Source organism: Motacilla alba, chromosome 3 (genome assembly GCF_015832195.1).
Source record: "Motacilla alba alba isolate MOTALB_02 chromosome 3, Motacilla_alba_V1.0_pri, whole genome shotgun sequence".
Classification (NCBI taxonomy): Eukaryota; Metazoa; Chordata; class Aves; order Passeriformes; family Motacillidae; genus Motacilla; species Motacilla alba.
The window spans coordinates 39439614-39462259 of record NC_052018.1 but is presented as its reverse complement, the minus strand read 5'-3'; the positions used below and the strand labels follow the sequence as shown (position 1 = coordinate 39462259).

The window sequence follows — 22646 nt, the reverse complement described above, 5'->3', positions numbered from 1 at the left end:
TCTGTGTAATGACAATGGTTCAAAAAATGAAGAAATCAAAAGCCATATTGTGGTGAGCAATTCTTGCGTGGAAGCACATCATGAAGGTGATTGTCTCTTCAGTATCATATTCCTTCTCTTTAGTACCATACCAAAAAAATTCTTTTTTTTTTTTTTTGTTCTTCAGACTCCGTCTTTTTTTTATCTTTAGCAAATACAATGTAAATCAAGAACAATGTGGAGTTCAGATTAACATAATTTCCATTACTTTCTCTAAAACTGTTAAACAGTGAGACTGTGGGCTTTCATGCACGCTTTTCATTACTGGCACATTTATGCCATGGTACTAGAAAGATGGATGCACCTGCTTGCTCTTTTGCATTGCAAAGAGCCCCCTTAATTTTAGTGAGCTAAAGCAAGCCTCTGAGCATGCCTTTGCAGGATCAAAGCTTAGCTGCTTCAAACTTCAAGCTCCAGTAAAACATGACATACCTAGGTCAAGTTTCTTTTCTGTCTTAATAATCTGTTTCTGTAATTACTTTTGTTAAGTGCTCTGTTTTTCATCCTACCTTCTGTAATTGAATTTGTAGTTCAAACATATATTTATTTAGCAATTTATCAAAATAAAACTGAAGCTAGCTATGCTGCTTTTGACCAAAAAAAACAAACAAACAAAAAAAAACACCCAACAAAAAAACCCCCACAGAATAAATAAAGCAGGTAAAAGTTTTTTTCAGGAAAAATAAAGTCAAACCAAGAGATCATGTAGATATTCATAAAAACTGAGACTTATTTAAACACACACAAATAAGAAATCTTAGAAAGGCAGAAATAAAATTGTTTTCTTGCAGATTAGGTGCCTATGAATTGCACAAAAAAAGATTGCCCAGATATTTCAATTTAAAGCATAAAATAGCTATTTGTTAAAGCCTGTAATAGCTCCATAACTGGACATAAAATAAGTAATGGAGTGACATGCAGGGAAAATGCTTCTGTGTTTCTCTGACAGAGTTTTAAAGTACAGGCAACCCAATGAGACTTATGCACTTTATATTTCAAATTCTTTGCATGAATCTTACCACATGAATGTATTTCCTTTGAAGATTTTTCTCCCGTTCATTTACATCTACTTTGTGCATTCATACCATACTGGTTTGCTAGGCGGAACAGTGATGTAAATGCCTTCAAAACTAACTTTGTGATTTGGGAGTTTTGCTTTGTAGATAGAAGGCAAAGTAGTCAGATTTTATGTCAGGCATAAACTCATGAATCAATTTGACCAGGCCTGTCTATGGTGGAGCTTAAGCTGCTGATTAGCTACAGATAGAAGTGAGTTCATAGCATCTAATAGCTTAGAAGTCACCAGTTTATGGAATGGATTTAACAAGAGAAGGTGGATTAATCTTGTCTTTGTTTATTCTCATCAACCTTCAACTTGATTATTTACCTAGAAAACGTTCTGTGCAAAAGAGACCGTCTTTGTGCTTTTTACTCTGGCTATCATAAGTAACATGGCCTTGAGCATTTGGAAGATGACTTTTAGGTCACTGCATTACTTCTCTTTTTTTTTGTCTTCAGAACATGGTCAAAAGTCCTGAGTGATGGTACTGATTGCTTTTGATTTATCTAACTTTTCTTCTGGAATATGTGAGCTAAGTACTTGACATTCTTCCTCAGGTCTTGCCTCTTGTCTCCTGGTTTTGGTCAGCTAAAGACTCTTCCAGATGGTGAATAATCTTAAGGAAAGACAATAAATTATAATCAGAGAAAAATACTGCAGACTGAGGCTGAGTGGGAGCAGTGTGGTTTCCTGTTCTTAATGATCTTCCAAATATGCTCCACATGCTGGAACTACCTGATCATCCACATTATTCTTATCCTTCTGTTGCTATCTTCCTGGTACTGAAATTAGCATAACATTTTTTTCCTCCAGTAGCTCTACTGACTAGCAATTAAATACAACTAAAGATATTTGCTTACTTTATAATTTATCTGTGCAACTGGGCTGTCTTATAATTTGTTTCAAACTGTGCATTATAATCTCTATTATAAAATGCAGTATGGAGGAAAACTTGTGCTGCTGCTGAAGAATGCAGCTGGGCAGCTACTAATAATGTCAGTAGAAGTCAAACAGCTTGATTCTTTTAAAGTTTGTTGGCATTTAAATACTAAAATATTCTAAAAATTGTGTAAGGAAACAGTATACTTCCAATTTACTTCCATGTCAAAACTTACCAGTATTTAGACGCTTTGATGCCAACCCTATATATTCACCTGCTTCACCTTTATAAAGTGAAAGTAACTTCCTTTTTAGTCAGTTTTGTTGTATTGGCCAAAAATTCTTCATCTTTCCTTTAGCAGAAGTGTCTTTTGAATAGCTGAGTCCTTTTTTTTGCCATTCACTGAGAATTTTCGAACTTTTGTGACCAGTGAGGCAAGGTGCTTTGGGAAAACCAGTATGGGATTGTGCAATTAAAGATATAACACATTCACACAAGAGTAGACTGACAGTGACAAACCTTGACTCTGACACTTCCCAGCTCTGTGTTTTGGCTTTCCAACCCAAGTAACATTCTTCAACCCTGTTTTTGTGGGTGAAGTATTGGTTTATGTGAATTAACATTTGTAGGAAGTGTGATTCAAATAAAGAAAGGAATAGTCTAAACTAAATTTAAGTGTTGCACAACTTTCCAAAAAATGTGAATTCATTGTGCATCAAGTAGACTTTTCCTACTTTGCTTTCAGAAAGCACTGACTTGACATCATCATGTTATTCTATATCTTTGCGTGCCTCTGAGGCAACTCCTCCGCTCTTTATCATTGCATGTAATTATTTATCTTCCTCCCAGGTAAGTTTATCTACAGCTATTGATATCTTCAGTCTGAAGGTAAAGGAAAGAGACTTCATTGGATTTCCAAGTCAGTCTACAGAAGATCGGTATTTGAACATTCTAGTTTAAAAACAGGCCAATAGCAACTTTGGAAGGATTCTTATATGTTTTTACTTGGCTACACTAGTTTTTTGTAGAAAAGAGACTGTCAGGTGAAACTTTTCTGAAGTAAAAAATATTCTTCTAAAAATATCTGTGGAAACTAGATCCTAGGTATCATATAATCTTTCCATTTCTTTTTCAATTCTGCCATTGTATCTATCCTGCCTTGAGGAAGCTGAGACCTCAAGGTCTGAGTGGTAAGAACTGAGTGCTCAGTTCTCAGCACTTAGCCCAGCTTGATGGATATGAACTCAATATGAATTCGTCAGCTAAGAAGAGAATGAACAGGATTTTTCTGACTGTTACAATTCTGAGATTGCATTTGAGCCTACAATTTTCTTATTAAAATGAAGTAGGGAAACAAAGGCCCACAGGCAATTGCACATATAAACCCAAGTTACCGGGTCATAAAAAGATGACATATTTATCATAATTTTAGCTCAGTGTGAAACAAGCAGCAGATATTGGTCTCAGTGAACAAGCTCCATCTTTTTTTGTAGCATCTGGACCTGTAAATTTCTAAAGCAACAATGCCATAATGAATACAAAGGTTTCTGCCATCTGTTCTGTTTTATGAAGATTATTTGTTGCCCTTGTGATTTTGGAAACTTTCCAGTAAATATTCCAGGAAATTTGAGCATAGAAATAATCAGGTATGAGGCATATGAGCATCATTGTGTCTGATGTGCAATAAAGCACGACACAGTGAGGAAACACAAAGGAGAAGATAAAAATAGAGCACCAAACATAAGGAAAGAAATAGATATAAAGGATATTTGATTTCTTAAAAAAAAATTCACTAAAATTTCACAATGCATAAAAAAGGAGTAATATTAAGGCTGTGTTTTCAAACACTTAAAAGCAGTAAATATGTTGTTGAACTCCTCATCAACTCATAGAGGTCCCTTGTGGCTTTATGAGAAACTGTGCTGCCTGAGAGGAACTCGGTTGACTGTGAGGTGTGGAGCTTGTAACAAAGATGAAAAGATACTGATGGCTTATGTAAAATGGACAGCAGCAAAGAGCTCTAAAACAGGAGTACAAAGACGACACTTTAAACTAGGAAGAAATTATTGTAAAATCACTACCTTTGGTAGAAGAATTGACAAGTTAACACATGGCATTTCTATTTCATTTTGTGAGGCACTGCATAAAATTTAGTTTTACTGTATTTGAGTGCCTGAGAATGTCCTGTTGTCACTAGGAACTAATGAGGTACATTTTCTCTCATCTGCTCAAAGTTGCAGCAGGAATAGTCTCAGAATTTCCTATACAATGCCCTCCAAACATAATAAAAATGAACAAAGTGCAAGTAAATTTAGAAAAATATTGCTGTGATCAGGAGATTCATATTAAGAGGAAGAGTATTTTGAACAAAATAGAGAACTAGCTGTTCTGATTTCTATTCAGATCCTTAACATAGTTTTCCTTTTAATCACAGAGAAGTGGGATCATCTAAAGATGATAGAGACCCTTGAAATTTTTCACTTGAGCTTTTTTTAAATTCAGTTTATTAAAATAATTATTTGTAAATCTATGAAATGAAAAAAAAAATTGGAAAATTCCAGCTGCTTCTCCAAATCGGAATGGGAAAAATTTCAGATTTCTTTTTCAGTTTGTTTGAGTTTTGTGAGCAAGTGTTAGAAGTTTGTCTAGGGCCTCTAGAATCTGATATAGAGCTATTGCAAAATTCAGGTTAGAATGTTCATGGCAAAATCAACTCTGCTATCTCAGCTCTCAATCTGTATAACTTTGCTTACTGTTGCAATGTTCTCCTGAGTTGCTATTAACATGTTTGACCAGTCAACAAACAAATAAAGCAAATAAAGTGTTTACTTTGAAAAGAAAATAACAAGCCTGCAATCCATAATGAAGAGAATACGAGCTGCCAGGGTTACCAGGGGACTATGGAAATATGTTCCAGTTGAGTATTTGTTCAGAGTTTTCTCTTTTCAGACTAAGATAGTCATAAATAAACTAAATTAAAGTAAAATAACATGGACTGTTCTTGTAAAGGCATCATCAGATAGAAGAAAAAAAAAATACAGTGCCTCTTTGTAGCAGCTGTGGGAGGACACAGTCCTGGACAGAAAGGCTTCAGAGGCTATTGATGAAAAGAGAGCAGGACCATGAAATGGAAACAAAGTGATAAGGAGTCCTGGAGGCATTGACTTATGAGAAAGATCAAAAAGGTAAAAGAAATCTATTGCTAATCAGTGACTGAGGATGAAAGACAGCAATGGATGTGGGCATGCTTTATAGTCATGCAGGGAAATGTTACTGGAATAATAGGGGTTTTTGGGGATTGGCAGCCCAGTGATCTCATTCCAAGATGATCTAAAAGAGCTCAGTAGGCTGACTAACATTTGAAAGCCGTGGAAATAGAAAAGGCAGTAATTGAATACAGGTGATAGAGACAACAGAACCAGATATTTAATTTCAAATTCAGTAGCATATTAATGTAAAACCAGAGCTGGAAGAAAGAATTGGCCATGCTACCTATGATAGTGGCCGTCCTCAGCCTAGATCCTCTTTTTTCCATGGTTACCCCTATCACACTGGGCAAGGAAAATATAAGGATCATGACTGTCTATGGAGCTAAGTAGCTTATGGGGCAGGATATACACAAGATATTCATTCAGTCTAAATTCAATGCATGGGGCTATGGAAAGTATTGAACCTTGATCAGTCTTAATAGTGACATCTGCCATTGTGTGAGGACAGATGAATGACCTCTCACCTCCGTGACCACACACACACTGCCATCCAATTGGAAAGAAACTATTTTGTTGACCCAAAATAAAATATATTCATATTTCTATATGAATATATAAATAAAATACCGAAGAAATTTTCTGGTGTGTGTGTTGATGAAGAGACTTTAATATCTGCCTCCAAAAGGGCACCCCTGAGTTTACCATATGAACTACAGTGTTTGATTCGTATATCTGGAGAGGAAGAAAGCCAGAAATATATTTACTTTTTTCTCTTTTTGACGACACGAAAATCCCTGTATAGTCTAGTGAAGAAAAAAAGCACAGCATGTCTATGAATGCACCTGTCTGCTAAAGATAATCCTGGCTCCAGGATTTTTGGCACTTAAAAAAACTATGAGTGGCATTTAGTATATAAGGAAAGAGTGAAAAAGGTATTATTTGAAGATTCAAACAAGCTTGGTACTGCTTTCAACAAAGGTGGTTTAGATCATGCATTCTTCTCAAGAAGACCTATTCAGAAGTAAAGAAAATGCCAAAGTTGCACTAAATGAGCAGTGAAAGTCACATGAGGGCACCAAAAATGACCGTTTCAATAAAAATTTATGATAATTTAGACTAAGAATGGCTTAGCTTTCATGAGCTCCCTGTTCTCACTGCTAGGTTGACTTGTGAGTGACCATCTTACACGGGCTTTTATCTTTAGATAACTGAGATGTTTCTTGGTAAAAATTGTTTTTGGTAAGAAATTTTTTTTGCCTTGGTGACCAAGTAAGTAGGTAAGGGCTAATGGCCAGGGCTATGACTCAGAGTGATTTAAGCAGGCTGGAGGAATGGGCCAGAAGAAAAGGTTGCAAATTTCCACCACAAATGCCAAGGCCTGCACCTGGGAAGAAGACCCCCTGTCATGACTGGGGAACAGGTCTGCTGAAAAGGAACTGAATATCTTGGCAGACAGGAAGCTGAATGTTAGCCATCTCTGTGCCCTGGCAGGAAAGGCCAGCAGCATCTGGGGATCCAGCCAGTAGATCAAGGGAAATTATTAACCCCCACTATTCAGTGCTCAAATGTCACCCAGACTCTGTGACAAGGTACCGGGTCCCCCAATACAAGACTGATAAACAAGACTGATAAACTGGAGTCAATTCAGTGAAGGACAACCAAGATGCTCATGGGGCAGAAGCATGCCCTGTGAGGAGAAGCTGAGGGACTAGTGCTTTTAAGCCTGGAGAAGAGATGGCTTTGGGGACACTTAACAGCTCTTAAACCTACAAGGTGGTCCCTGAGAAAACTAAGCCATGATCCTCTCTAGTGGTACCTTGTGACTGTGTTCGAGGGGTCCCAGGATGAGGGAAGAGATGAGAATCTTGACTCCACTTTTCAGAAGGCTGATTTATTATATTATGATAGATATAATATATTAAAAATGCTATATTAAAACTATACTGATAGAATAGAGAGAAAGGATTCATCAGAAGGCTGGAAAGGAATAGAAATGAATGATAATAAAATCTTGTGACTACTCACAGCCTTGACACAGGTGGCTGTCACTGGTCATCAAGTAAAAACAATTTCACATGCTGGGTAAACAATTCTCCAGATCACATTCCAAAGCAGCAAAGCATGGAGAAGTTGAAGCTTCCCAGCTTCTCAGAAGAAAAAAAATCCTAGCAGAAGATTTTCATAAAAATGTCATGGTGACAGTACCTGGAGAGAGAACAAGACATGATGGACATAAACGTAAAAAATAGAGAAAATTTTTAATTCTGAAGACGGCCAGGCTGGTCAGAGATGGCAAGTAGTCTCTGTCCTTGGAGATTTCCAAGACTCAGCTGGACACAAACCTGGTCTGATCTCAGATCTGAGACTACTTTGAACAGGACATTGGACTAGAAATGTCGCAAGGTCCATTCCTGCCTCAGTTACTCTTGGACTCTCACTGAATGACCCTGCCAGTAAAGTTGGGTGGTCTAGCATGGTCTAGGCAACTGTAATCTACTGAAAGCTTTAAATGAGAGTACTACATTGAACTGAAATCAGAGGGGACTGTAGCTAACAAATTTACTGGAGCACTAGGTTTAATACCTAATATCAAATCTGTTTTATTGTGTCACAGACTTCGTAAACACTTCAGTACCACCTACTCAAAGGGGAAAAAAAAATGAGTACGCCAGTTTCTGCTCACAGTGACAGTGACTTAAGTGTTTGCTTGTTCACATTTTTTCATGTGCAAAGATGAGTGCATTTACTGATGTCCCACAACACTAAAATAAAATACAGTTATTCAGTTCTCAACCAAGGGAAAATGAACTGCACACGGAATTCATATAGCTCTCTTCTTGTTTACCTGTATAATTTATAAAATCTATAAAAATCCCCAAATAAAAAGTCTTAGCAAAAAAAACCAAAAACAAAACCACAAAAACTTTTTAATGGATTGAGCCCTAGAACAAGATTAATTCCATTAATTCAATTTATTATTTAATCAAGGAATACAGAATACTGTCTATGCTACAAAAAATTTTAAAAAGCAAGTTAATAATGCTCAAGTGACTAACAATACAGCAGCACTATCCTTAGGCTTCATTTTGACTCTAATATATTTAATCCAAAAAGCCCAGCCATGGAGCAAGCAAGGCAGTCTTTTCCAGTTTAAGTAAAGATTTGGAGATAAAGGAACTACATATTAAGAAATTATACATGTCACGTGGTTTTTTGCTTGATTTGCCATTCAAAAATTATTTAAAATAGAAAAATATCAATTTTTTCCTATAATTACCTTTGTGAGGGTTACCAATTTTATACCTACCTGACTGGTTTTTTTTCCTGGTTATATCCTCTGCTGAAAAAATATTATGTTTGAAATGAAAGGCACTTATGGTATACCTGGAAACTTACTTTTAAAATCTGTACACACTATCTATATTAATATACATTATTATTATTATAACAAAGATTATAAAGTTTTTATGAACTGCATTAACTTGGAGTGGATGCATGTTTCCATTCACGTTTGTGGTGCTGGCTCACAAGTCTCCATACCACTAATAAACATGGTTTAAAATTATATTTTTGGTCTATTAATTTTCCTTTTACTTTATGAATACTTCCTTTCTGTCTTCCTTCCTCCTTCTACCTTTTGGAAGTTCTCCAAGTTGTCTCTATGTTTGAACCGCATATTTCTTCTCTAATTATTCTCTAACTCCCTGCTTCCTTCTCCATCTTTGTTACACATTTGTCTCCCTTTTTATTCCAATCCATGACTTGACATTTGTTACTCTTAAAAGAGGACCTCATGGAACCTGTAATAGAGTCCAAGAGTGATAAATGAAAGAGCAATGCACCTTTTGTGGTGGTGATGTTCAAGACAAGGAGGAGAAAGACAATGTCATATTGTACCAAAAAAGTTACACATATGTACATATACCTGCACTATCATTGCTGTTATATTTCCCTGCTTTGTGTTTCTGTTTTCAGAGCTGGAAAATCTCTATTATTCCTTTCAATGCATTTTGATATCAGAATTGATCTCTTTTTAAGCACTGTCTCCATTAACAACTGCATGCTTTCACCACAGTCTGCATAATTAAGAAACCACTGTGACTATCCTAAAGTAATGAGAAATGTGCAAATTAAATTGGCTGTGGAAGATGCTAAAAATTTCTAATTGGGGAATGCATGCCCTTGGAATATGAAATCATAAAAGTACACAAGTCAGAGCCCTGCTTAGTTTCATTCTAAGAACAAGACTGTAATTCTTTGCAAGTTACACAAAAAGCCAGATATCAAACTATCTTCAGAAGTCACACTAAAACTGTAATTCTGAAATTACATTCAAATACAAGAATATATGTTTTATAAGAGGAGTTTTATATATATATACACACATACATATATATATATATATATAATTACAGCAGAAGAGTTATCTCCTAGACTGTAAAATGACAAAAGATATCACTTCTCTGAGACTGAAATTAATTTTTTATCACATTAAAGAATTAAAGATGGCAACATCTATTTTTTTAAAGGTGAGAAGTTTCCCAACTATATAACTTGGGATTTAAAAAAAAAACAACTATCGAGCAATCAAGGATAATGTGCATAAATGTCACAAATAATGAAGATATTTTGACAGAAAAATATAAAAATTTACAAAGATTTAGTCAGTATAGGAAGAACTGATTTTTTTCTAAGGAGTGTAAAAAAGATACTTTTAATAAGGACTTAAAGTACTTATATGTCACACATAAAATATTCTAGAAATACTGTATGCTTTCTCTTGAAAACATTGAAATAAGCCAAATTAGAGAAACACAGATTTTATTGGTCTGCATAGGTTACCATGTGTGATTTGTCTCAGACTGGTGGTTTCTAAAATAGTGATCTGCTGTAATTTTAAAACAAGGTGTGTCTTCTTCCAAGTTTGATGTTCAGGCGAAAAGCTTTTAATCTTTGTACCAATTTTTTAGAATAGGTGGTAATGCCCTACTGCCATGGGTGCAATATAAACTCATATGTCTGATGGTCTTGTATTACCCCAACTCCCCAGGAGAATCTGGGGTCATGCTTTAACAAAAATAAAGTGACAGGCACATATCTGAAAGAAAGAAATACTGTCCAAAACAGGTACACTCTTTAGGCCATATGATACTGAAATTTCACAGCAGGAATATAATTTGGTTTTAAAAAAGAACAACATGAGAGGGTGTGGGATAATATACAACAAAAAGAAATCTTTTCAAATATAAAATCCTCAGAATAATGACAAAGTTACAGCTCAGAATGGAGAAACACAATGCAGCTCCACAGAGACATTTGCAAACAACTGCCCTGCACAGAAGACCTTAATCATATATGCTGTTCAGCTCTTGTTTTTAAGACCTCTAACAGTCATCTTTTCTTTTTTTCATTCATTAATATTCTATGAACATCTTTAAAGAAGAGGAAGATGAGACATCAGTGTGTACTGTCATAAACAAATTATCCCAGACTCTCAATAGCTTCTTAACTTTCGGTTTGTGCATGGGGTTCTGATATTCTGACAGGGGCTACTGCTGATGTGATGGTCCAGAATATCTCAGTTTCCCTTTCTTTCCATATGTTTTTTCCCCTCAAAGTCACTGGGGGTAACACAGACTTTTGGCAATGCAGGGGAGGAGGGGGCAGGTCCTGTCCTCCTGAATAAGAGATTTTGGTAGAGACACTCCAGTGATGAGCCATCCTAATAAAAAGCAGACAAAGAGTAAGGAAAGACATATTTGTTGTGTGACTCAACACAGACTTTGCTAAAATGAAAATTACTCCTTGAAATTGTATTCCTAACACATTTTGGAGTATGTGCTGGCACAGACATTTTGATTAGAATTTTGTGATACCAAAAGGGAAAATTCTGCATGAGATGAAGCAGTACTTCAAAAGCGCTTTTAGAGTTAGAATTGTTTTCTCGGAGTTCAATGCTAAAATTCTCACAGTGGCCTCTGAAGTACCATAATTTGTGTCTTTTGTAAGATCACAAGCCATTTCCCAGATAAAATGCTACTATACCTGCAACTCTGCTAGTTGACCTTGTAATTATGTAATTTATTTTTCTTAGTTCCTTTTTCCTCCACTTTTTAGGATGCTGCTATCTTTCATTATTCAAAGTACATTCAAAAGTACATTCAAAGTACATCCAAATCACATTTTTTTTGTGATTTATATTGATCATGCTTTTATGCAATCATCCCTTTGTTCTCATGTCTGCATTTCAGTGATTGTCAGTGTGTGCATTTATTACACCATTAGCAGAAAATAGTTCTTTTTAGGAGTAAATCCATATCTGATTTTTAACCTATTAATATAATATTTGATAACTCTTTTTTGTATAGTTCAAAGCCTGAATATAGTTGCTTTTTTTTCCTTTGCTATCTATTCTCTAGACTGAAAATATTAGCTGCTACTTTCTCCAAGCACTCAATAAGTGATATTAAACTATTTAATTATTTCACTACTTAGTGAAAAGTATTTTGAAATACATCCTTACCATGATAATTAGAGGAATTCAAATGAATGAAAATGTGTTTTTGCCTTTGTAAGCTAAAATGTTTGTGTTTATAATTGGAAAAACTTAAATAATATTGTAATTTTATTCTCAATAATAATCAAATATTTGTGCTGAACCACAAAGATCTTTACCCAAAGAAAATATACCAAATTATACTACATGCAACATAATGAATATAAGACTGAGGAATGAAGGCAGAAGGACAGTACAGTAAAAGCAGAGGAGTTCCCTGCATAACAGGATCATATTTTATTCACAACTATGCTAATGTTTGGAAGGATAGATCCAAGTCAGGATTATTTATTATGCTATCTTGATAAAGAGATACAACATATCTAAGTAGATGAATTACTGATGGGATTCTTGCAGAAGAATAGGCTGATCAGAAGGGTTTTAAAGAAAAGAGTAGGACTCCTGTAGGTGTTTTAGAATCATGTAAAAGGAGATCATAAAGGAAAGAAGAGGTCATGGGAAAAAGGAGAAGAACTTGAGGGTAAAGCACCCACTTTGAAGCAGTTGAGGTGCCTGCAGAGTGTGCCAGCAGAACCACCACTACAATCTGCACCTGGAGGATTGGCCTGTAGAATGGACAATGTACACATGTGCATAATCCTAATGGCAGTGAAAAAGGGCACAAACCTTGGCAATGGCAAAGAGGAATTAGAACTGAAGGAGTGACAAAAATACAGTGACAAGTACTTGTAGATTTTTAATCTGTATGACAAAAACAGAAACAGAAAGAAACGATGCAAAGACACAGCATTATTTAATTTTCGTGTTTTAAGAAGACAGCTGTGTCAAGGAAAATAGCTCCTGGAGAAGATACAGTTTATTTCCAAATATATTGCTCTCTGTAGTGAAAGTGTGCTGTCATATAGATACTCTGTACAGCTCTATGTAGTGACTTGGAGCTGTGCTTCACTTTCAGACTGATTATTGAGGTTTTTCACAGAAATGGTTTACTGGGAATGGAACAAAATTGTCCCCTAAGAGCAGGCATCATAAGTGACTGCCAATGTGATGAAGACGAAATAGTGCCTGAAATAATGTTTGATTTGAGCATTCTTATTCTAAAGCAAAACACTACAAGAATACACAAATCTTGGAATGTATTTATTCTGTCATGGATGAGTAGTTTTCAGCATATGGAATCTTTACAACTGTAATATTGAATTTCAAATAATTTAGTGGGGTTTTTTAGTTTTTTTTTTTTTAACAGGTGGACAGTAACCTAAAAAGTACACAAAGATAAGATTTTATCTAGGCCAGTCCTATTTCCTGTGTTCTTTCAGGTCAAAAGCCTGATCTTGTGAAGGAAAATAAGCATTTTCATACCTATCTGGACTCTGCAATCAACTCTGTTTTGCTGCTATAATGAGGAAGAATTTATTCATCTGCTCAGTGAATCCCAGGTGTGGAGTGAATGCCTGGTCTCTGTCCCAGCCCTTCTCTGTGCCTGCCCCAAAACTTTGGTTCCAGCAAGTAAAACCTATTAATACAAATAACTGTTAAATAATTCAAGAGCAAAATTTCTTTTTTTAATGCTCCAAAATTCTATTTCCTCTTTAAGTCAAATTCAGGACCACAACATGTCACAGGGACTGAGCAATTTACTGAACACTTAATTGTTGAGTGTAAATTTTCTCAAGTGCCTCAATAATGAGTAAAAACAAGTAAAGGTATATCCAGAAAGCGGTTCAATTTAAGCTGAGTTTTATGAATTTAATATTGGTCTCTTGGCCAATTTACATGTGGGTGATGTGGGTGATTCCTGTCTATATTGCTTTTGCAATTCGAGTCGAAAAGATGGGTTTCCTTTTTCACCTTTTAACATCTCTACTTTGCTGTCATGTGTCATCAATCTGTTGCTGCATTTTGACTCCAAAAGGATCTTCTTTTATTTTTTGTGGCTTGATTTAACTTAGTGCTCATTAAATAAGGGTCTAATCCTTTATCTTCAATTCACATCTGTACTTTTATTCACATTTATGTTCTTTACTTATTCAGGCTATTCATTCATAAGAGTAAAGTTGCAAAAATAACCTTTGTAATTTTAAGCACTTACAGATGAACTAGGAATCGATGTTCTATAGCAGATTTCTAGGATCTATGCTAGGCAATCTCTTGTTTTGTTTTTTTTAACCAGTGCTATAGGGCTTAGAGAAAGACTCTAGAAACTCTCTCTCTTTTTTTTATTTTTTTCTTTCATAATAAATGTGATTTTCTCATTTAGGTGTTTTGTCCACATCTCACAGAGACTTGTTTGAGCTTCAAAACATGAAAACATGAAGCCTCAGGATTTTTCATAATGTTTCTAAGTAGCAATGGTAATAATGATGGTAGGTCTTGTTTTTATTGTATGATGGAAGATATAATGCCAGTCTGGTAATCTCAGGATTGTTCTCACTATATTGGATCTCATGTAACCACTCACAAGCCTGTTGAGTTGGTATAAAATTTTATGTTTTTTTTTTTTTTTTTTTTTTTTTTTTTTTTTTTTTTTTTTTTTTTTTGGTAAACACATGGTAATAAAGGTAAGGGGAGAAGAAGATCTTCCCTTTAGACAGTTTAATTTCAGGTTAAAATTGAAGTTCTTTAGGTGAATAGCTAACACCCACTACGCTACATGCCTACTAAATTCCGTGCATTGGATGAAATACAGAAATTAATTCCATTTGGCTTAGAATACAAAATATGTGTTTCTAACTTAAAAGAAGCAGAGCTCCTTTATAATGTGTATTTTGAGGAATTATTTTAGACTTGTTGTCAAACAGGCTCACTTAACTATTCAAAAAGCCTTACAGTTTTCATTCTGCATCAGGAGAAAAAGCTTGAACAGTGAAAGGGTCAGGCAGAGAGGGAAGTGCATTAGTTGAACATGCCAAAGGGTAACCAACAGAGAGAGAAACCACTCATCCTTTAAAATTAAATTGCAGTGTGTGTGCTGTGTATTTTATATTCAGCGCTGTTCTTTTTACTGTTATTGAAGTTCTGTTCCAGTTCAGAGCCAACAGCTATAAGTGTAACTGATCTAGATTAATTTTCACTGCATTTTGTAACATTTATTTTGAAAAAATAAATTTTTTATTAAAATAACCCATTTCAGCATATAATTATCAGCTGCAACTTTCTCCTGCAATATTACCAGTAAATTTCAAATAAACTAGCTGCCTGAGAAATAAATAGAATTTAGGTTCTAAATAAGTAAAATAGAAGTTCTACATCTTAAAACTTTGAGATCAATACTTCTGAGGCAGTGGAATGCTCTTGTTGTATGAATAGGATGTGAATTAAGCTACTGCCATGACTGAATTAAAATGCATTATTTATTATTTCATCTCCATCTCATTTAAATATTCTGCTTGTTCTGGTTTGTAAGTTGAATTCTCCTCATTTTCCCCCAGTTACTAACTGACACAGCCTACAGAATTGCTTTTAGGATACTCTAAGGCAAATCTTTTGCTTCAGTAGACATGGTAAATTCCTAGCAGTGTTAAAATAACCAGTTTGTTTAAGAACATAATTTTCTGAAGCGATCTCTTATGCTTGAGATATACTCTTTCTAAATGTGTGTACTGATAAAAGACATGAATACGAAACCAAAGTACGCGTGGTGGTAGCTACCATTTTAATATGAAAATGCAATTTAATTTGAATGTGAGGATGTGTTCATAATTCTCCATTTTTGGGTATTCTCAGAGGCCTTGAGCCCTGTATAAATTCCACAATATTTGGATTGGGAAGTATCAGAGCTAAAGGTCATGAAGACATGAAAGTCTGTAAGGTTCTGTTTTTATGCTGTGTTCTGCCATGCTGAGCTATGCTGAATGCTCTTCTTTGGTTTGGTTGCTGTCTGTTGCTAGTACTGATAGACAAACATGCTGTCCTTACACAGGATGTGTGTAAGGATGTCTAGAAGAATGAGCTCTGAATTTATTACAGGAGATTAATGAAAGCAGCTGATTGACTGGACTAGTATTTCTTACGTTAGAATAATGTTTGGCAGTGCACATGTAAACATATATCTATGGCTTCAACAAAGACTTATGTTAGGATATGGTAGGTTGCAAAAGCTTTGAAAGCCAGGTTCTGACTGTTGGGTGTGTATAAATGCTAAGTCCTCAAATAACATTAGTCAAGACTTCATATATTTTGTCTCATTTTTCAAAATTATGAGCTGTGACTGATCAGTAATATTTAGAATTTTGTAATCCATGATTGAAAAATCAAAACAGTGTAAAATAAATTATTTCTTCCTGTTCACAATAAAATTGGTGTAAATGTGTACAGAGAGAAGAAAAAACCTATATTTCAATAGTAAAAAAATGTTTTGGTCTTGAAACAAAATGAGAAAGGAAACAAAGGAAAGGAAGCAAATAAACCAAAGGAAGCTCTTTGGAGCAAATTTGGATTCAACATTTTTATATAACAAAATAATGAGTTTTAAGAAGCAAAATTGGTGAAACAACACATTCAATTATTATTGTTTTGTTTTGTTTTTCAAGAAGTGCTTTGCAATCTGTAATGAAAATTCAGGTCAGAGCCATGAGCATGACTAGATTCCTCCTGCGTGAATGACCTTAAACCCAAAATTGGAGAGAGCTAAGGTCAGATATTGAAGCCCAGTTCAGGTATTTGATTAAAGAAAGATGGCTGATGACAATGAATTTAGGATCACACTTTTAGGTCAAAACCCTTAGGCAGAGCCTGAGGATGACTTATGCCATATGGCCATGGACAAACCTCCTTCTCCTGAAGTGGGGCAGATTTATCAATACCGCTGGCTGAATTGACTCTGTGTATTTTGCCAGACTCCAAACCATGTTTCAACATTTCTTAGGCTCCAGAGAAAATTAAGGCAGGGAACATGCTAAAAACTAACCAGTGTAAAATGATGACAATGACTTGCTTGTTTAGCTAATGCTGATGTAGCCTTTGTGTCCTACATTCCAGTCTCCCCTTCATTTTCAGGGCTATAATTTTCAGAAGTTCAGCAAAATGTAAATATTTCCTCTCAATAGAAAAGGGCATGAGAAGATCAGCTCAACCTTTCAGTACAATCACTCTGAATCCCCAAGTACAAAGGCACTGGCAACAGAGCACCTGAAGTAGGTGAGAAGGATTGTTATCTTCATTTTGACCACAGTAAGGTCAGTACTGAGAAAGGCCTCAGCTTAGTTTTCCACAGAAGTTATAGAGAAATCTGTGGCAAGTCATCAAACGTCCATGTGACTCACCTCTCTCCTTTATTTAGTGGTCTTTCTATGATGCTTTAAATAGCAGAGAATACCCCAAGGTGCTTTTCCTTTCCTGATTTGCAGTGATGGTTACTCAGGCATTTGGCTACCATGGATGTTGCCTCTCTGATGCTTCCCATTCCAGAGCTTGCTTGTTGGAGCAGGGAACCTCTACAGATGGCTACCCTACAGCACTGGGATGCATATGCTGTTTTCTTCTTTGAGTACCAGCGTCTTCAAAACCAAGCGCTCAAAACTGAAAGCACTTTTAGTTTTAAATTTATAAGGTTTTTAAGGTTTAAAATGATGCTTGAGATATAAGTTTTAAGCTTTTATATCTATATATAAAATAATATAATTGTATTTTTTAAGCTTTTATATATAATTAACTTTTTTAATATAATAAGTTATAATGTTTAAGCTGCTGCTGCTGCTGATGTTAGTGCTCTTGCTCATAGTGAGACAATGTTTTCTAATTAGGTTTTAGGTGCTACTTCTAGAGATATGACCACATCTGAAGCTGATTTTTAAAACTGGGTATCAAAATACATCCAAATTATTGAACCCCGTGTGCATTTTGGTTGCACAACTTTTTAAATATTTCCTTATTGCTAAGTAATAAGATGTGAAGATGTTTTCTTAAATTATTTTTTCTTCTGAGAAGAATTTTTTTTGATCTTTTTTTACACAAGTTGCACAAATTTCAGGCTTTAAATTTCTTGATATACTTGATAGCAACAGCTCTCAGAAGATATCTCTTTGATTCTATTTTTCTTCCCAAATCATTATTACAGATGCTAAGTAACATTACAATTGCCAGAGAACTTGACAACATTTAGAATAATTAATCAGACAATATTCTCAAGCTTATTTTTTTAATTTAGTCCTTCAGAATTTGAACTATATGGGTTCATAATCAACCACAACAAAGACAACATTTTTCTGTAACTTTTTTTTTCCAGTACATATCGTGGAATTTACAATTAATGAAGGCAAAATGATGCTGTTAAACTTTTCATGGAGTTTTATCAGTTCTTTTGGTGTACAAAAGATGAGCTACATCTTACTCTGGCAGTTTAAAGGCATATCACTCTACATAGACAGGAACAGCACAGAGTGATACAATGCTTTGTAATCCTTAGACGAAAACCTGTCATTTTGTACTATAGCAAAGCGTATTAAGAATCATTTAATTTACACATTGCTGATACAATGACACAGAATAAGGCTATAGCATTTTACCTGCACTTCTATAAATCTGAATTTTCGGCTCTTTTAAGATGGATAGGATTTTGGTGGGATTGTTATAACTGTATGTCACAATAAAAACTAATCCCTTTCACAAAATTCCCATGCATGTACAAGAACCTTTTACCGAGCTGTTTGAGAAACATTTTTGTGAGGTACAAAACATAAAAAGGCATCAACTTAGAGGTGTAGCCCAGGCACTCAATTTTTTGAAACAAAATATTTGAATGAGATTGGGACAGGAAGAGTGCTCCCCACCCAAGAACATGATGTCACAGACAGCTATGAGATATTCCTTCCATCCTCCTGTCTCCTTTTCTCTTGGGATCATGGAACTATTTATATATCCATATCTATATATCTGTATCTATCTATACATAATCCATCTTCTACTAGCATCTTGTCACAGTACTCTGAACTCAATAGGAGAAATTGATTTTCATCATGAAAACAAAATGAAGGTTCCTCATAAGTAGTATCCAGAATTTATTCATATTTTTAAACCACTTTTCTTGAACACCATGTAATACATATTTCTGACAAGAAAAATTGTTTTGAGGTAAATGTCTCAAAGAAATTTCAGTCACTTTTGACCACACAGCCTACAGTACACAGAATAGCTAAAGAAGACAAGAGAATTCATTAGTATTCTAGTGACCTTCTAGATGGACTGCACAGGAATCTTGAAGGTTAATTTAGAGCTAAATTAATTAAGATAGCACATAATTAATAGCACAAAAAATTAAGACAGCATATTTTCAGGACAGTGACAGGACAAGGGACAGTGGGCACAAATTGAGACACAGGAACTTCCATCTGAATATGACAAAAAACTTCTTTATTTTGAGGTAGACCGAGCTGCCAAAAGAAGTTGTAAAGTCTCCTTCTCTGAAGTTATTCAAAGCCTGTCTGGCCATGATCCTGTGCAACCTACTTCAGCAGATGGATTGGACCAGAAGTGCCTTCCAGCTCTAACCATTCTGCAATTCTGTGACTGTGATAATATACAAGATCAGACTATGGTCTTTCCAGAATTTTTCAGTCTGAACAAGGCATTAGTTCTTAATTTTGTTCTTTAAAAAAAAAAAAAAAAAAGTATTCATCTGTGTCACAATATATCCAAAATATTAGGAAAGCAAAGAATAATGAACTTCTAATGCATTTTCATTCCTGCTGAGCTATATCATTCAATCATCAGTCTTTTTCTTCTATTTTTTCAGCCACCTTTTCCTTAACCATAAATAAATGTAAAGGTGTTAATGATTCATTAGTTCAAAACTGGCTAGGGGAAGCAGGGAGAAAACATGAAAAATGCTATTCAGATGGAAAGGAGGTATTCAGGTCAGAAAAGGGGTAAAATAGAGCAGTGATGAAAATTACAGGAAGGACAGCCATTGTTTACATACATTAAAATGCCACTCTCATTTGAGTACTTGCATCTTTCCATGAAATGAAATGACATCTTAACAGGACCCATTGCATCCTATGCAGGAGAGCAAAAAATCATAAATTACTGAATTTGTAAAAAGCAGAAAACACAGTTCAGATTTATTTGATTACTTTTTGTCTTAGGAGTACTGGGAATCTCCATAGGTTGGTATTGACTGACTAGGCCAATCATGTCACATGGTGTCTCTTTTTTTCTTTCAGCCATAAGCAATAATTGCTTTTTTCCATGGTTGTGGCCCTGAAACAGCCCATTGATCACTTCATAGCTTTTAAGGCCAGAAGAGAACACCGCACTCATTTGGTCTGACACATAATGTGACAGAGGCAGTAACATCCCACCCAATGACATCCATATGAAATCCAATAATTTATGGTTTAATACAGTACATCTCTGGAAAGAAACCCATTATTGATTTTATAATGTTGCATGATGGACAGAAAATCTACTACTTTCCATCATGAAGTGGCCCAATGGCTATTTTCTCTCAGTGGTAGAAACATGTTTCATATTTCCACTCTGAATTTTTCTATCTTTAAACTGTAGGCAGTGAGTTTTGTTGTAGCTATAAATAACATGGTATCCATTAGCCCTATTCTACTGCATGCTCCTAGCTTATTATTATGTTATAGGTCAGTCTCTTTATTTCCTCCCCATGGATAGGTTGCCTCCTTGAGTACTTGCCTGTGAGGGGGCCTTTGAGTCCCATGATTCATTCTGAGCAACAGCTAGAAATTGGGTTTTCAGACTACTGCTTGAAACTGGGAACTGGAAGCTGTTCATGTATGGAGACAGTATAAGATTTTGAGTCTTACTAACCATTTAGCTGTGTTAGTAAAAATGATTTAAAAGAATATCAAACAATCTTATGAAGATGATGGTAGGTCTTGCAATTCTATTTCTTAATACAGGAAACAGCTCCTGCAGACTGGCAAATGGGACAGCACTTACAGATGGCTGGATACAAAGAAAATAAACTATATTTAAGTCATGTAGTCTGAAGGGGCTTCCTTGTCAGTCTGAACTATCTAATGGGCTGCAGAAAGGGAGGTTCCTAGGAGGAAAGAGGTAAGAGAGTGCCAAAATACATAATGTTTTCTTGACCATAATACCTACTCCACTGGCAATATCTTTATGTAACATTGCTGGAAATGCAAAATATGTATTTTTTATTTCTGATAGGAGACACTTTAAAAGTGTGGTTTGTTAGTGTGTGGTTAGCAAGGTTTGTTAGTTAGTTAGTTAGTTAGTTAGTTAGTTAGTTAGTTAGTTTTTTGTTAGTTAGTTTGTTCCTTGGGGTTGTCGGTGTTTTTATTATTAAGTGTTACAAATTAGGTCTGAGCTTGAAATATTCTTAGGAACTCCTCAGAAAAATGCACTGGCTAATGTCCTTTCATGTTCCACAAATGTATTGTAGAAGTCCTATTTAACTAGGGCCAATGAAGTATTCTAGGTATGGAAATTAATTTCTAGATTCTGAACAATATTTTTCTAGCAAATTTTTCTCTCTTCTTTCAGAACAACCCAATTTCCAGTATAAGCTGCTCTTCTCCAGCATCTCAAAACCAAATAAGACAAACCAGATTTTCTGGATTGTTCTCATGGCATAACCTAGTTTCTGCAAAAGGCAATGGATTTATCAATTGTTCTAATGGGAGATTAAATGGCAAACTTGACAGAAAATCTAACCATAACTAATCAGCTTTTGTGTCATTGTTAACTCTGCCAAGTTGAGCTGTACTGAGGAGCCAACCTAAAACAGCAGGATACCTGATGTTGCATCCTGTCTGTCAAAAGCCCTTCTTTTTTGACAGCAATGCCATGATTTTGTCACTTGAAACCTCTTTAATTTGCTGTAAGAACTCATAAATGGTGTTCAAACAGTTGGTGATGGAAACAGTTCTGTGTTTGCAATGGACATCATAAATAAAAAGTTCCTAGAACCATGAAAGATTAATTTTAGGATTTTTTATATCTTACTTTTGCAGCACAAAAGCATCTAATCTGAGCAGTAGTGCATGTAAACTTCCAGTCCATGGAGGCAAGTGGTAAACCATGTGACTGACCTTATTGCCCTCTATAGTAAAGTGAAAGGCACCGTGGGCAAGGATAGAGCAGTGGATGTCATTAACATGGGTTTTAGCAAGGCTTTTGATTGTCTCTTGCAGTGCTATTGTATGCAAGTGAGGACTTTATGACTGAGTAGAAATTCTAAGCATAGAAAGATGACTAGAGGGTTAGACTGAGGGGCTGGCATTTAATTGGACATACTCTACATGAAGGAGAGTAACAAGTGGTCATCAAATGGGTACCCCTTCTCCTCAGCACTTTTGTCTATGACCTGGAGGAGGCAATTCCATCCCTCAACCCCCAAAGTCCAGGAAAGGCATCAGTGACTTGGAGAGAGCACAGCAAGGGCAACCAAGATGCTCAGTTAGCTGGAGCACTTGTCCTCTGAGGAGAGGTTGAGGGAGTTCAGCAGGAGAAGAGGCAGCTTTGGGAGAGTGAACAGCAGCCCACTGTTAGCTACTCGTGGTCATTGAGAAAGTGGAGCTGGCCCTCACAGTTGTGAACAATGGAAGGATGAGAGACAGTGGGCATAGCTTGAAACATGAAATGTTGAGACTAGATGTAAATAGAAACAGAGGAATAAGTTGTGTGGAAAGGTTGTGCTGTCTCCATCCTTGGAGGCTTCCCAGGTCCAGCTGGATAAAGCCCTGGGAAACAGTGAGTTGGACAAGAAATGTTCTGAGGACTCTTCCATCCTTGATGCTGTGATTTTAATTCTTCATAACAGCTAATTGCCCCCCACACAGGGTGCCTAAACTGCTATGGAAGGAGCCTTTCTTGGGTTAAGATGCCTGGTTTTTGAGGTGCTGGTGAAACAGGAATATCATCCTCTCAAGGAATGTAAATGGTGCTAATAAATGGAGACATAATGCTAATAATAGTACAGGACTCTTAAATGACCAGCCACTTCTT

General features: G+C 35.6%; 1 protein-coding gene across 7 annotated transcripts in view; it reads right to left on the bottom strand.

The window, feature by feature from the left end:
- Positions 1-22646, bottom strand: part of FUT9 (fucosyltransferase 9) — a 105785-nt gene that overhangs the window by 43522 nt on the left and 39617 nt on the right. The window contains exon 1 of one of the 7 annotated variants that reach the window (XM_038131951.1): positions 7214-9475. The exons of the other annotated variants lie outside the window; for them this stretch is intronic. The gene's annotated coding sequence lies outside the window, so the exon portion shown is untranslated. Of the gene's footprint in view, positions 1-7213; positions 9476-22646 lie in introns of those variants that run through there. 7 annotated transcript variants of the gene reach the window in all.